Here is a 13,344-nt window from a genome sequence, read left to right as displayed (position 1 = left end):
ATCAGGCTTTAGATACACAGGCAAGACTTGTTAGTACCTTCATGTTTGTGTTATGCCCTGCCTCTCCTACACTCTTTCTTTCTCTATTTATTTCCTCTCCACTCTACTCCCTTTCTTTCTCTTTCTTGTTCAGCTCATATCATAGAAAACATAAACAACTGGTTCTCCTGATTGTCAGTTTTTCTTCTCGTGTTTTAACCCAGATTGCAAAATGTACAGAGCTGAGCACATGAATTTAACTTAAGTTTATCTTCAATTTCAAATACCATCAGCTTATGTGTATATGTGTGTGTGTGTGTGGTGTGTGTGTGTGTGTCAGTGTCTTGCAGGATGTGTTTCATGTATTTAAATGTGTGTACCTACTTGTGCAGTGTTCATCCATATAAGTATGTGCATTTGATCTGCAGGAGTTTGCAGGGGAGGGCCTGCGGACTCTGGCGCTGGCCTATAAGGATCTGGATGAGGAGTATTTCAACCAGTGGAACCAGCGCCACCATGAGGCCAGCACCGCGCTGGATGAGAGAGAGGACAAACTGGACCAGCTGATGAGGATAGAGAAAGATCTGCTGGTAGGAAAACAAATTGTCACGTTTCAGTATTTTTGTCAAATGCACAGTATGTTGATTATGTATCTGAATATGTTTGTCCAGCTGCTTGGAGCAACAGCCATAGACAAGTTACAAGACGGAGTACCTCAGACTATTGAGCAGCTGTCCAAAGCCGACATCAAAATCTGGGTTTTAACCGGCGACAAGCAAGGTACTTTTTTTTTCACTCTTTATTGAACATGTTAAAATAACAACAAAAACTAAATAAAAACAAACAATCAACAAAAAAGATCATCAGCAGATGATCCAAATAACAGTCATGTTCAAAGGGGGTAGGAAAAAGTTAGAATAACTTTCTTGTCCTACCCCCCTTCAATTATATTTTTAACTACTTAAAATGTTTGCATCATTTAAAAAATGATGTATTTAATTGATAACATATTCATTCATCATTCTTTAGATGGAAACAAGTCTCAGAAAGTCTAGTCATTCACAACAATTCAGTTTATCTACAGCAATCAATAATCAAAGAGAAGGTTTCACTTTCTTAACCTGTCGTCATCTTGTTTTGTGTCAACCACTTTATTTGGAGGTAAAACAGAAAGTGAGCAAACCCAAAATGTTTGTAATAATCCCTGAATGTGTAGGAACACCTACACATCAGTAAACTGTCAATCAGTCAACTGGGAGGGATTTTTATGGACAGTTTGTGTAATAAATTTACCATTTGCCTTTGTTTTTGTATCTCTGCACCAAAAAAGTTTTTTTCCTTATGTTTCTCGACACATTTGACTTGATGTCCAATTCACCAATTATGTAATTACTTTAGATTTATGTCAAGTGAAGATGTCTGTCCTTCATTGTCATTAGAAACACTGATACCCCTCAAAATCTGCATCCATTTCAACATTAGACATTTGTTTTCAGATTCTGTAAGCTTGAAATTATACCTTAGAAACCCTTAAAATCAGTCTACAAGACCCCAAGTTGTAGTTCCACTGTTGTAGTTGCTCTATACATCCCTGCAAATTTATTGTACCGTTCATCATCATCAACATCATGCAGAATTGTTAATATAGCACTTCAGTGTGTTATATGTAGATGACTTTTATTCATGTTCTGCACCTCATATGTGTGGTTATTGTCCACGCACTGATTATTTGTGTTGCAGAAACTGCAGAAAACATTGGGTACTCATGCAACTTACTGCGTGAGGAGATGAACGAGGTCTTTGTCATCTCGGGCAACTCACCGGAGGATGTCAGACAGGAACTGAGGTCAGATGAAGTTTTCAAAAAAGTATTTTAGAGCAAACATGGGTAACTGAGTAGCAGATTATTAAATGTTTCCAGGTATCCATACATTTTTAATTTCTTGTGGAGCAGAAATGCACGGACTTCCATGAACCAGATGCAATGGAGGATTCGTGTTTCTTTACCCAGAAGGACTCTGGGTAAAGGTGTGAAAGTGATCATGGACGAGGTGGTCAATGGAGAGTATGGCCTGGTTATCAACGGACACAGCCTGGTACGTCACAAGAAGTTTCCCTGTTACGATGCATGCTATAACTGTCCTTTGTGCCTTTTCTTCCTTATTATTGTTAATCAGTCAAAAGTGTGCAAAAGTACCCCAACCTTGATCAAATCAACCATATAAAGGCATCATTAGAGGCTTTATTTTATTAACAATCATATCTGATCTTTGCCAACTCTGACCACCTGCCAGCTTCCAAGCTGTTGTAATCGTTATGACCTCCTATTGGTATTTACTGTATATCGACCTCTGCAGTTGGTGACACTACATTTAAGTTTTTCAGCTGTTATATAATTCCTGCACTTCACCACTTTCCATCTCCTCAGGCGTACGCCCTCGAGCGCAGCATGGAGCTGGAGTTTCTGAGGACGGCGTGTATGTGTAAGGCAGTGATCTGTTGCAGAGTCACTCCTCTGCAGAAGGCTCAGGTGGTCGAGCTGGTCAAGAAGTACAAGCAGGCAGTCACACTGGCTATAGGAGATGGAGCCAACGATGTCAGCATGATCAAAGGTATGAAGCAGGGCACGTTAAAGATCAATGTTTTTCATCCCATGTAGGAAATCTGCATCTGAGGATTTAGAAATAAACGAAGACGAGAGGTCATGATAGACAAAGTACACCGAAACAGAAATTGCTTGTCACAAATAACAGAAAATGATTTTTACCTGAAAAGGTTGCTGCTGCTAAATACTGCAGCAACTATACATTACAGAGCAGACCATGCATTGACTCTATTTAATAAAAAAATTTTTAACAAAAGTGGTAAAATAGTTTTTCTAGCCTCTCAAATGTGAGGATTTTGTTTTATATCACTGTAAACAATTTATAAAACAGTTCTTTTTACAAAGCAAGCAGTATGAAGACATGACCTTGGGCTCTGGGAAATTCTAATGTGTGTAATGGGCATTTTTATTATTTTCCATTGTATTGATTTAATCAAGAACATAATCTGCAGATTAATCGAATGAAAATAAGCCATAATTACCTACAACTAAGTGTATACTAACTTCTCAGCACTAGTTTGCAGACCAAAAAGCAACAACTGGTGAACATAGTGGAGCATCCAGCCAGATATTCTTCTCAGGAGCTGTGGAGACTAAAATAAGAGCTAAATGAATAGTCAATATTGTACTTCCATCTGTCAGGTGGAAAGAAACATGACTCCCAGTAAATTATAGTATTTCTCTGTGCCTGCTGCTAACATGTCAGCAGTAACAATTTAAAGAGCCAGTGATATAGTGAGTGTCTCTCAGCTTGTTTTAGTCTATCTCTGCCCCCTAGTGGCCAAAAATATATTAATGAAGCTTGAAGTTGTAGGATATAATTTGGTGTTGCCAAAAAAATGATAAATAGAAATTCAAACAACCTTTTCCTCTTCTGCTCAGCGGCTCATATCGGCGTGGGCATCTCAGGTCAGGAGGGCATGCAGGCTGTGCTGTCCAGCGACTACTCCTTCGCCCAGTTCCGCTTCCTGCAGCGCCTCCTGCTGGTGCACGGCCGCTGGTCCTACCTGCGCATGTGCAAGTTCCTGCGCTACTTCTTTTACAAGAACTTCACCTTCACCTTTGTCCACTTCTGGTACGCCTTCTTCTGCGGGTTCTCGGCACAGGTGAGAGCAAAGTCAGATGGAGGGAGGAGGTGGATGGAGAGGAGGAGAAAGAAACAAGGACTGTGATAGTAGATTGAGGTTTAGAGGAAAGAAAGATGCAAATGAGCTGTCATCACCATTTTTGTAGAAATTCTTCTCTTGCTTTTTTTTTTTACTCTGGCATATGAGGATTATGTTGCTATTATTAATCCCACTGACAAAGCTCTGATTGGCTTGGTTGAACAGGGAAACACTGATAAACTGAGCAGAACACCCGACCTAGTCAGAGGTCTGGAACCAGGCTACGAATGGTTTGGGAAAGACTGAAGGGAGTAATATGTAGGGAAAAAATAGAACAAAACAGTTACAGTAACAGTTACAGTAACAAATAAAGGTGTATTGTTTTGTGTTAGAAATATAGTCTTAGTTGTAAAGTCTTTTTATTACAAACATACTGTAACAGATAAAAGACTGGACAAGAGTCTAGAAGCCCCCATATTTAAAAAAAAGACAACATAGAGAATATGAATTACTGAAAAAGAAATACTCATGAATGCAAATAAGGTAAGGAAAATAAGATATAAGGAATATTATATATATTATAAATTATAATCACTACAGTACCAAACAGCTGGCAATAATATAGTATAATAAAAGAAAAAGAAATCTGATAAGAGGACAAATGAATAAAAAGGTATCAAGATTTTAATAATATATAGGTGAATATTTCTCAACTGTGCACTGCTATAAAGTCTCAGGAAATACTGAACATAAAATAATGAAAATCATCTGACTGTCTTGTATTTTTGAGAATTCAGGTTGTGGAAGTTATTGATGTTCTGCTTTTGACTTTGCTTTTCAGACGGTGTATGATGAGTGGTTCATAACACTCTACAATCTGGTGTACACAGCACTACCTGTACTGGGAATGAGTCTGTTTGATCAGGTGACTAATTGATTGCATTTATGTATTTATGTGGGTTGTGCCATAGAACAACAAGCTGGCAGACGTGATAATGAGCCTTATACATAATCACCTTTTATACAAAGAACAGAGCTCAGTCTTCTCGCTGACAGAACAGAAAACAGAAACACACAGATTCATGCCTTTGTCTCTCCCTGCTGGTCAGGATGTGAATGACGTTTGGAGTTTCCAGCATCCTCAGCTCTATGTTCCGGTCAACTCAACCTGTACTTCAGCAAGAAGGCCTTCTTCAAGTGTGCCCTCCACAGCTGCTACAGCTCCTTGGTGCTCTTCTTCATCCCCTATGCAGCCATGCATGACACCGTGAGGGACGACGGGAAGGACGTTGCTGACTACCAGTCCTTCGCCCTCCTCACCCAGACATGTCTGCTGTTTGCTGTCAGCATCCAGGTAAGAGGAACCTTTCCTACTGGATAATCTTGTCTTTTGCAAATTAAAAGCATTACACATATTTTTTTCTCTGTGCCTACAGTTGGGGTTGGAGATGTCTTACTGGACGGCGGTGAACACTTTCTTCGTGTTGGGCAGTCTGGCCATGTACTTTGCTGTCACATTCACCATGTACAGTAACGGCATGTTTCTCATGTTGCCGTCAGCTTTCCCTTTCATAGGTGAGTAGTTAACTTATAAGTAACTTATAAACTCACCAAATGGACGCTGCATTGGCCAGTGGCTATAATTCACTTTAAACAAATTCTGTGTACATTTCCACATTTCTGGTGGTTAACAAGTCAACAAGTGTTAACATGCATGTCAGATCCAAAAGAAAGCTTTGTTCATTCTAGTATAAAAGGCTCTGCCAGAGAAAAGTTGGCAGTATAATTCAAATGAGTTAAATTATACTGCCAAATACAGAAATACGAAATTGAGTTGGGTATGTTTGCACAGTCAAAATATCTAGTTTACATCTAAACCAAATATTAAACCTGGCTAGGATCATTCCCTGCCCCTTGAATATACTGTCGCCTGTAGTTTCTCACCAAGGTCATGTGAAGGGCCAAGTACTGAGCTTCAACATATTTTCAGGGCCAACAAAATTGTTTCTCTTTACTCTGCTGGTACTGAAAGTTGGTATCAGACGCTTGGTCACACTCTTAGTCTTGTTTACGTATTCTTTAAATAGATATTTCCTGAATGAAAAAAGTAATTTTGTTAAATTTTTTGTCAAGACTTAATTAAACACTGGTGAGTTTGAGAGTTTTTGTTTGTTTTGTTGAATGAAAAAGATCTTCTAGAAAAGCACGATATACCTCTCTGCCAGGTATAAAAAAATGTATCCTTTTGGTACTGAACTCAAGATTTAGGTGTTGTTATGGCAATTGTATCAGAAACATTTCAATATTTCAAATGTGTTTCTGCCTAAACATAACCTTTTGTAATCTTGTACATAAATGTCTTCTCTAAAAATAAGTAAATGTCTTAAAGATAAGCCACCTGATATGAGTACTCTGGAATTTCCTTCACTTTTGTATTTAATGACACAAAATTTAATTTCACTTTAAGTATACCGGTAGTTTAAAAACTCACTCAGCAGCATTTACTGACCTCTAGAAACAACAGTATTATTAGTAGTATAGTAGATCAGTTAAGTTAGATAGTTAATACTGTCCATAAATCATTAAAGAGTTCATATTATGTTTTTTGGCCTGTTCCCTCTCCTTTATTGAGTTATAGACTTTTTTTGTGCATGTAATAGGTTTGCAAAGTGAAAAAGCCCAAAGTCCACCCCAAAGGGAGTTCCCATCTCCCACAGAAAACACAGCTCTGAACTGTCTGAAAGCAGCTCGTTTGTAGTCCAGCTTTTTCCCTTTCATCCCTGTGACGTCACAGCGAAATGCGCGTCATAACGCTCACCTAGCGGCTACTCCGACACACTCTCAAAAACACAGGTGGAAAAAAACAGTGACAAGATGTCCGCCTGCTGCCTCTCCTCTCCCTTCCAAACACTAGCTACCCTCCAGGCAGTCAGTGGACATAAAGTTGTACTGTGATATAGAGACAGAGCTCAGTCAAAACTTTATGGATGAAAGATACATTTGTTACAGATGAATAACTCACCACTCTGAAACTCTTGCTCTAGTCTATGTTGCTAAGCTGGTAGCAGCTGGTAGTAAGCTGGCTTCTCACTGACCCGCCCTTCTCTGCTTCTGATTGGCTAGTTGTCCTTAACTAGGAACTGTGCATGTGCAACTCCCAACAAAGATCATTTAGAGACAAGATGTCCATAGTTAAAATGAAGCCTTCACACACAGGGTAAAAGAGGAGCTGCAGCAATGTGCTGTATGACAAAAATATGGTGTTTTTTGAAAATGAAACCATGTAAACCTGTTCTGGTACAACCCCCTAAATAACCTGAAAATTAGCATAATATTACCTCTTAATAGTAATAGTCAATAGTATATCATGACAGACATACAAGTACAAACCTTGTGTATGTGTGTTTGTGCAGGAACAGCCCGAAATTCTCTGAACCAGCCGAATGTTTGGCTAACAATCCTCCTCACCTCCATCCTGTGTGTCCTTCCTGTGGTCACCTACCGCTTCCTGTGGCTTCAGCTCTGCCCCACCATCAATGAAAAGGTACAGATGGAACTATTCTACACTTAACACATTTGCTAAGATACAGCTGCATTTCATATACATGAACTTCTTTAAATTCACGCCACCCTTTTCAGATTGTACGAGAAATCATCTGAAGGCAAAGTGGTTTACAGCAAACTGTGAGGCGCGACCCCCTGTCAGTGTGTCAGGATATCATTATCTCCAATGTCCATTGAAATAAACAGAATACCAACAGAAATGACAAAATCCATTAATATTCAGTTATTTCATGTTGCACTATGTTGGAGAATTATCATCCATCCAGACAGGGGTTCAAACCCTGGTTCTGAGGAGATAAAATATTTTCTCCTACATGTTTTTTGTTTGACTTCAAGAAAACTTTGACTGCAGTGTAAGTGGTAAGTGTTCCTCTGTCCAACATTTTGACTTTGTCACTATCTGCCCAAACTATCAGGTGATGTTCAAGGTGAGACAGGCCAAAGCAACACCTGTCCCTCCGCCTCGACGCACCCGCATCCGCCGCACCAGCTCCCGCCGTTCAGGCTACGCCTTCTCGCATGCGCAGGGCTACGGGGACCTGATGACATCGGGCCGGTTCCTGCGGCGCCCTGCTGTGTCACGACCTTCGGGGTTCACCCACGTGGGTCGCACCACCACGGGCTTCAGTCCTATGGGACGATCGGCTGGATACAGCCCGACAGGACGACCCCAGAATGCCAAGGTCCCGGATGTGGAGGTGACATCGCTACAGATGTACAAGACTATCAGAGATCCGGTCTTCTGAAAGACTGTGGGTTCAGTTTAAGAGGGTGTTTGGAGAAGATCTGGGAGAAGGAATAATGCCAACTGGACAGCTGTCTGCCTCTGGCAGTCCGAGATGTTGAAAACTCCCATTTGTTCACCATGAAAAACTTCCTCAGGACTTCTAGAGAACTTCATGTCAAAGATTTTTCATGATTCACCTCTCATCTGCCCGTCACCTAAGACGATGTTTGAGAAGTACATGACTTTTGCTCCAAGCATTTTATTTTGCATTAGTTTATCAAAAGGAACTAGTGCTGCCGCTTCTGAAGGGTATATGGATCATTATCCTTTGATCATGAGTGTTCATGTAAAACATGCCTCATGCTCAGCCAACAGATGAGAGATTAAATCTTTTGGTCACTAGAAACAGTAAGAGGATGATTCATTTTCAGACAGGAACTAACCCAGAGGGAAAACATTTCAAGAGAAAGACAAAGTGTCATCATGTTTACAGACTTCCCAGATTCTCTCAACCCAATAGTCCAGATGCACAGCAGAGCTTTGTACAGAGGATGTAACCAGCAAAGTGTCTTTTTAAAGTATTTTATTTTCCTATCTTGAAAGCTGTACAAGCAGTCGGCACTTTGGTAGCGTCACTTGGCTGTGGGAGATAACTGAACATTTGAACGATCATAAATGTGTCGAAAACTGATACGGCAAGAAAACATATTTCAGCATTGTTGGCCCATCCAACTTTTGCCTGACATTTTTCTTCACAAAGTGTGTCTTGTTTCATTTCTTACTGTGTGCTGAAGGAATTCTCTTGCAACTTAATGTTCCAGGGTCACTGCTGTGCAGAAGAGGACAACACAGGGATATTTAAATTACAATCATCAGTACAGCTGTGCAATGAGACATTCTTTATACTTCAAGGGTAAGTTTATTATTGGTTAGGAAAAAATATATTATTCCTTAACAGATAAGAAAGAACCTGTTATGAACAGCAGTGTTTGGACTGCCAGGCTGTGAACGCTCCATTTTAAAAATGTATACAACTTTCTACGAAGTGACTCATGAAGGTAATTTCTTTCACAGATACACCGAATAGAAAGGAATTAATAAAGGGGATCCTTGCACCAAAGGAATCCATAAAGTATGTGGCTGTGCAATTATCTATCTTGTGGACTGCTACTAATAATTTTGAAAGTATTTTTTGACCACAACATGTCATTTGATAAGAGACAGATTTTTTGTACATTAAAAGCTAATAAGTCTTAATGATTGGTTTTTGGTCTGGATGCTCTGCAAGTGGTCAAATCAAAGCACTAGTGAAAAGACGGTGCAAGTTTTATCCTGTGCAGGGTTGCTGGGGAGTCTATAGCAGCATGCTTTGTGCAGGAGGAGGGGTTCATCCTGTCAACCTTACTTGTAAGTCTTTAGACCAGCCAAAGAGATTTTTCACAACCTGGCAACCCAAAAATTGCCATTTCTAATGGCTCATTTCCAATCTGTCTATTTATGAACTAAAAATAAAGTCATTAGTTATAATTGATAAACAGTTGATGCCTTGTTGCTACCAAGTGCTACCAAATCTTCTACAGTGCAGCTTTATAGTAGCATTAAATGTGCCTCACTTTTAAGGTCTTGGGTTTACATTTTGAGTTGTTTTCCAGTTATAGCAACTGAGAGTCTAAGGCCGTATTAAAGCCTACTGTAAAGTACGTGGTAGATCACCAGATCATGTCTAGATCCAGTTTAGAGGGACTGTAGTTCATTATGTGACCCTGAATGTGTCTTAAATGCTCTATGAGTGACAGGCCAGATTTTGAGTCCCCACTGATTTTGTCTGCTGACTTTTAGCAAACTGACAAAATGGAAAAATGTTTTCTGCATCCAACAGCAAGAGAAGTGGACTACGGCGCATATGTAGGAACTAATCTTATATACAGATGAGTTGTTTGCTGTAGGACAATTGACCACATATACCTGTGTTTGGGAGGTTTATCATACTGTACACACACTACAAAGTTAACTGGATGGCCCTTTAATCCTTTCAGGAACACATTTGGGTTCACGTGTCCACATGTCCTTGAATATCTAGTTCATTGTCTGCAGTGCTGTTTTTGGTGTGTTCGCACCTGTAATCAGAGCCGACCACAAGTGATAAGATCCTACAGGACGCATTTTAGAGCCAGGTGTTAACAGGCCCTAAAAGACTGCTTATATGATGCCCATGGGCTAATAATGATTCAGATTGCATTTTAAAACCGGTTTATCAGATAGTGCATCACATCATGCTTATTTCAAAGTCATATTTGCCTTAGCAAAACGCTCGCTACTTTATGTCTGACAATCAACTTGAACTATTTATAATCAACAAATATAAATGGCAGTGTACCTTAACTGTTGTCTGGCTTGTTTCCAACATCTTACTCGTCGAACATTTTATCAGCTTACTGAAAATATCAACTTGCGGGAAAATTTACTAGCTATGTTTTAAAGTTAAGCCAGTACAAATATTGTTTTATACAATCAGGTGGTTTTTGAAATGTCATGTCTGTTGTTTAGTACAACCTGAGGATGAGAACTGGACAGCTGCTTCTGTAAGTAAATTAGATCAGTCTTTAATTTATTATTTGGTGTGTGAAGTTTCAAAGAATAGTCCAAATGGAATTGGTTTCATAATTGTACAGTAATACTGTTTAATGTTTGATAGTTGCTCATATGTTTTCCATGTCCCATGGTATCCATTCATATGCTGGTTTTATTAACTCATCAGCTTCAATTTAAACCATAAAGACAGCTGATGGATGCCTTGACGTCATAATGTTGTTGAAGCAACTGCAGTGTTTGTAGCTGAACATCTGTTACCACAGTGCGATTCAGTCACTTGTTGCCCAGAACTGAATGTACTAACTATTACCTGGTGCTGAACCAAAGATCTTTTTAAGGCTTTATGTGTCTTAGTTTACTCTAAAGTAAAATTGTTGCTCATCAAACAGAATCTGATCCTGGAGGTCAGTGTGATGAAGCTGGTTTTGCTCTACTTACAGCACAGTTATTATTTACTGTAAAGAGTTTGAATATGCAGAAGAAACATGTGCTACATTTTTGTAAAAATCAAATGTAAATCAAGCGCTAAATCGAGTTTTGTTGTATATTTTTGAAGAATGTTAGTGCGGTGGGACTAACGAGTATGGCATTTCTTTTGATTAATGAAATGTGTCATAATGAGCTCATGAGCTCCAATTTGGTGAAATGAGCCCTTGAATCGTTTTCAAAAGAGCTTTGTCTGCAGTATTAATGCAGAATAAATTCATTAAGAGTGGCCACTACACAGTCCACTAGTGTATTTTACACATGTATTTTCCCACTATTTCGGTGGTACTGTCCAAAATGAATTGTAGCCATAATTAAACTTTTATCAATATCTTTATATACACTTTATATCCCTAGCCCTGAAGACTGAAACTGTAACATATTTCTCAAAGATGATAAGATGTGGTTTTTTTAGCACTGCTCTTACTGATAACCATTTTGTATAATTTTATACCGCAATAAAAAGATCAGCATGTGCAGTTGTACCTTTTTCCATTAAGAATTTTCTAATTATTTGTGCATCTGCATGGAGCTGTTATTGTCTACGGCTGAATGTAATGGTATTCTTCAAATCCATTAGCAAGAAAACATGACATAATTTCATTCTGACAAACCTCCGATGGTTCTGACACTCTGAGACAATGAACAATGTTGGTGATTTATGGAGGTCCTGTAGAATATTTATATTTCAAAAATGCTTTATTTGGCACCTCCCCACTTTGTCATCACTCTATTGGACTGATATCTGTTCATAATCAGAGCATGTGTTTAATGAAAGGGCCTACAACATTACAAAAGTTTTCTTACGCCAAATCTTAATGTATTTTCTTTTCATATTTTTGTTTGTTTTACTTTATAGTGCATACTTAGTTAAACTTAATTTAGTAAAGCAATAAAAATATGTTTAATACTGTAAGCTCTGCTTTTGGAAAATGTAATGTGTTTTCTAGAGAGTTACCTTGTAGTGTTGACCTGCTGGTGCAGGAAGCTTTGGACAAGAATTATCTCTCTTCATGACCAGCATAAATAAACTGAGATAAAGTCCAGGTGCAGTTTGCAACCAACAGTAGCACTTCAATGTTGTGGTTAACCTGAAAATGTTTCTAAAAAAGACGTAAAATGATTGGGTGGCTGCATATCTCTTCACTCTTTGAAGTATCCGTCCCCAGGGGCCCATTTTCTCATAATCCATCCATGTGTTCATCTTTAATGAAGTTGAAAAGAGGAATGCAATATCATGCTTAAGTAATATAATTAGGTGAAAGTTTGTTAGAGAAATTAGTCATATAAAAATCAACTGCATGTCAGTAGAAGGAAAAAAACAAACAAAATAAGGCTTTAGTGATTTAATCGTGGATTTTGCAAGTAACATCTCTCTTGTACAAAAAAATGGCAGAAGATGAAATACTGTATGTAATATTCAGACAAAATTATGTTTTTTTGTGAAGCATAATCTTGACTGCTGTCAGATATGTGCTGTTTAATAAGGGTGCAGCTTGTCACCAGCAGATGGTGTAATAACCATAGACTATATAAAAATACTCTTTACACCACAGCAGAAACATCCCTGAGACCACACAACACCAGCCTAATGTTTCCAGTTATTGTGTAATACCGAAACAATCTCATTGTGCTGCAGAACACAACAAGTGGGGGAATTTATTGTGGCTCAAACAGTACATGATCCATTTATTATTTACATACACAATAAGTAACACGGGCAGTTTGTGATTTATGAGACTGCCCTGTACTGATCATCATGCTAACAGCTGTGCATAAAAGGCATCCAGATGTTGTGGCTGAAAATGAGCATCGTATCGCACTAGAGAGCTCTGACTGTGCTCCATCTGAGGGACAAAAGTGCCCATTTGTGACCATAAAGAAGATTAAAATGAAAGGAAGTTTGGTGCAAAGGTGAAACCAAATTGCTAACATACCTTTATTTATGCAGGTATAATGTTTTTAATGTCCAGTTTAACATGTTATCGATGCACTAATCGATAATCACTAATTTTGACCTAATGATGTTGCTAAAGGAAACATTAAGGGAATATTAAAGCTAATATAGTCCTTCCTGAGAGGGACATGAAAGGGTGTATCAAGTTTTACAGCACAGGATGAGGGAAAACTTTGACCTGCTGGTGGCGTTAGAGGAAAAGCCAGAGGATCACAGAGGGAGTAGGATTCATCCTCTTGGGACCATGAATGCATGTATGAAAGTTAATATTAATCCATACTAATTGTTGAGATACTTCAATGTGAACCAAGTGGTGGACCGACCAACA

General features: G+C 38.8%; 1 pseudogene; it reads left to right on the top strand.

Annotated features, from left to right (window-relative positions):
• The first annotated feature begins 407 nt into the window (after positions 1-407).
• LOC119884348 lies at positions 408-11,558 on the top strand (annotated as a pseudogene).
• The last annotated feature ends 1,786 nt before the right edge of the window (positions 11,559-13,344 follow it).

This window comes from Micropterus salmoides, unplaced genomic scaffold (genome assembly GCF_014851395.1).
Source record: "Micropterus salmoides isolate LMB-PRFRI ecotype aquatic unplaced genomic scaffold, ASM1485139v1 Ms_hic_scaffold_3373, whole genome shotgun sequence".
Classification (NCBI taxonomy): domain Eukaryota; kingdom Metazoa; phylum Chordata; class Actinopteri; order Centrarchiformes; family Centrarchidae; genus Micropterus; species Micropterus salmoides.
The sequence above is the reverse complement of the archived record's forward strand: the minus strand, read 5'-3'. Positions and strand labels throughout refer to the sequence as shown.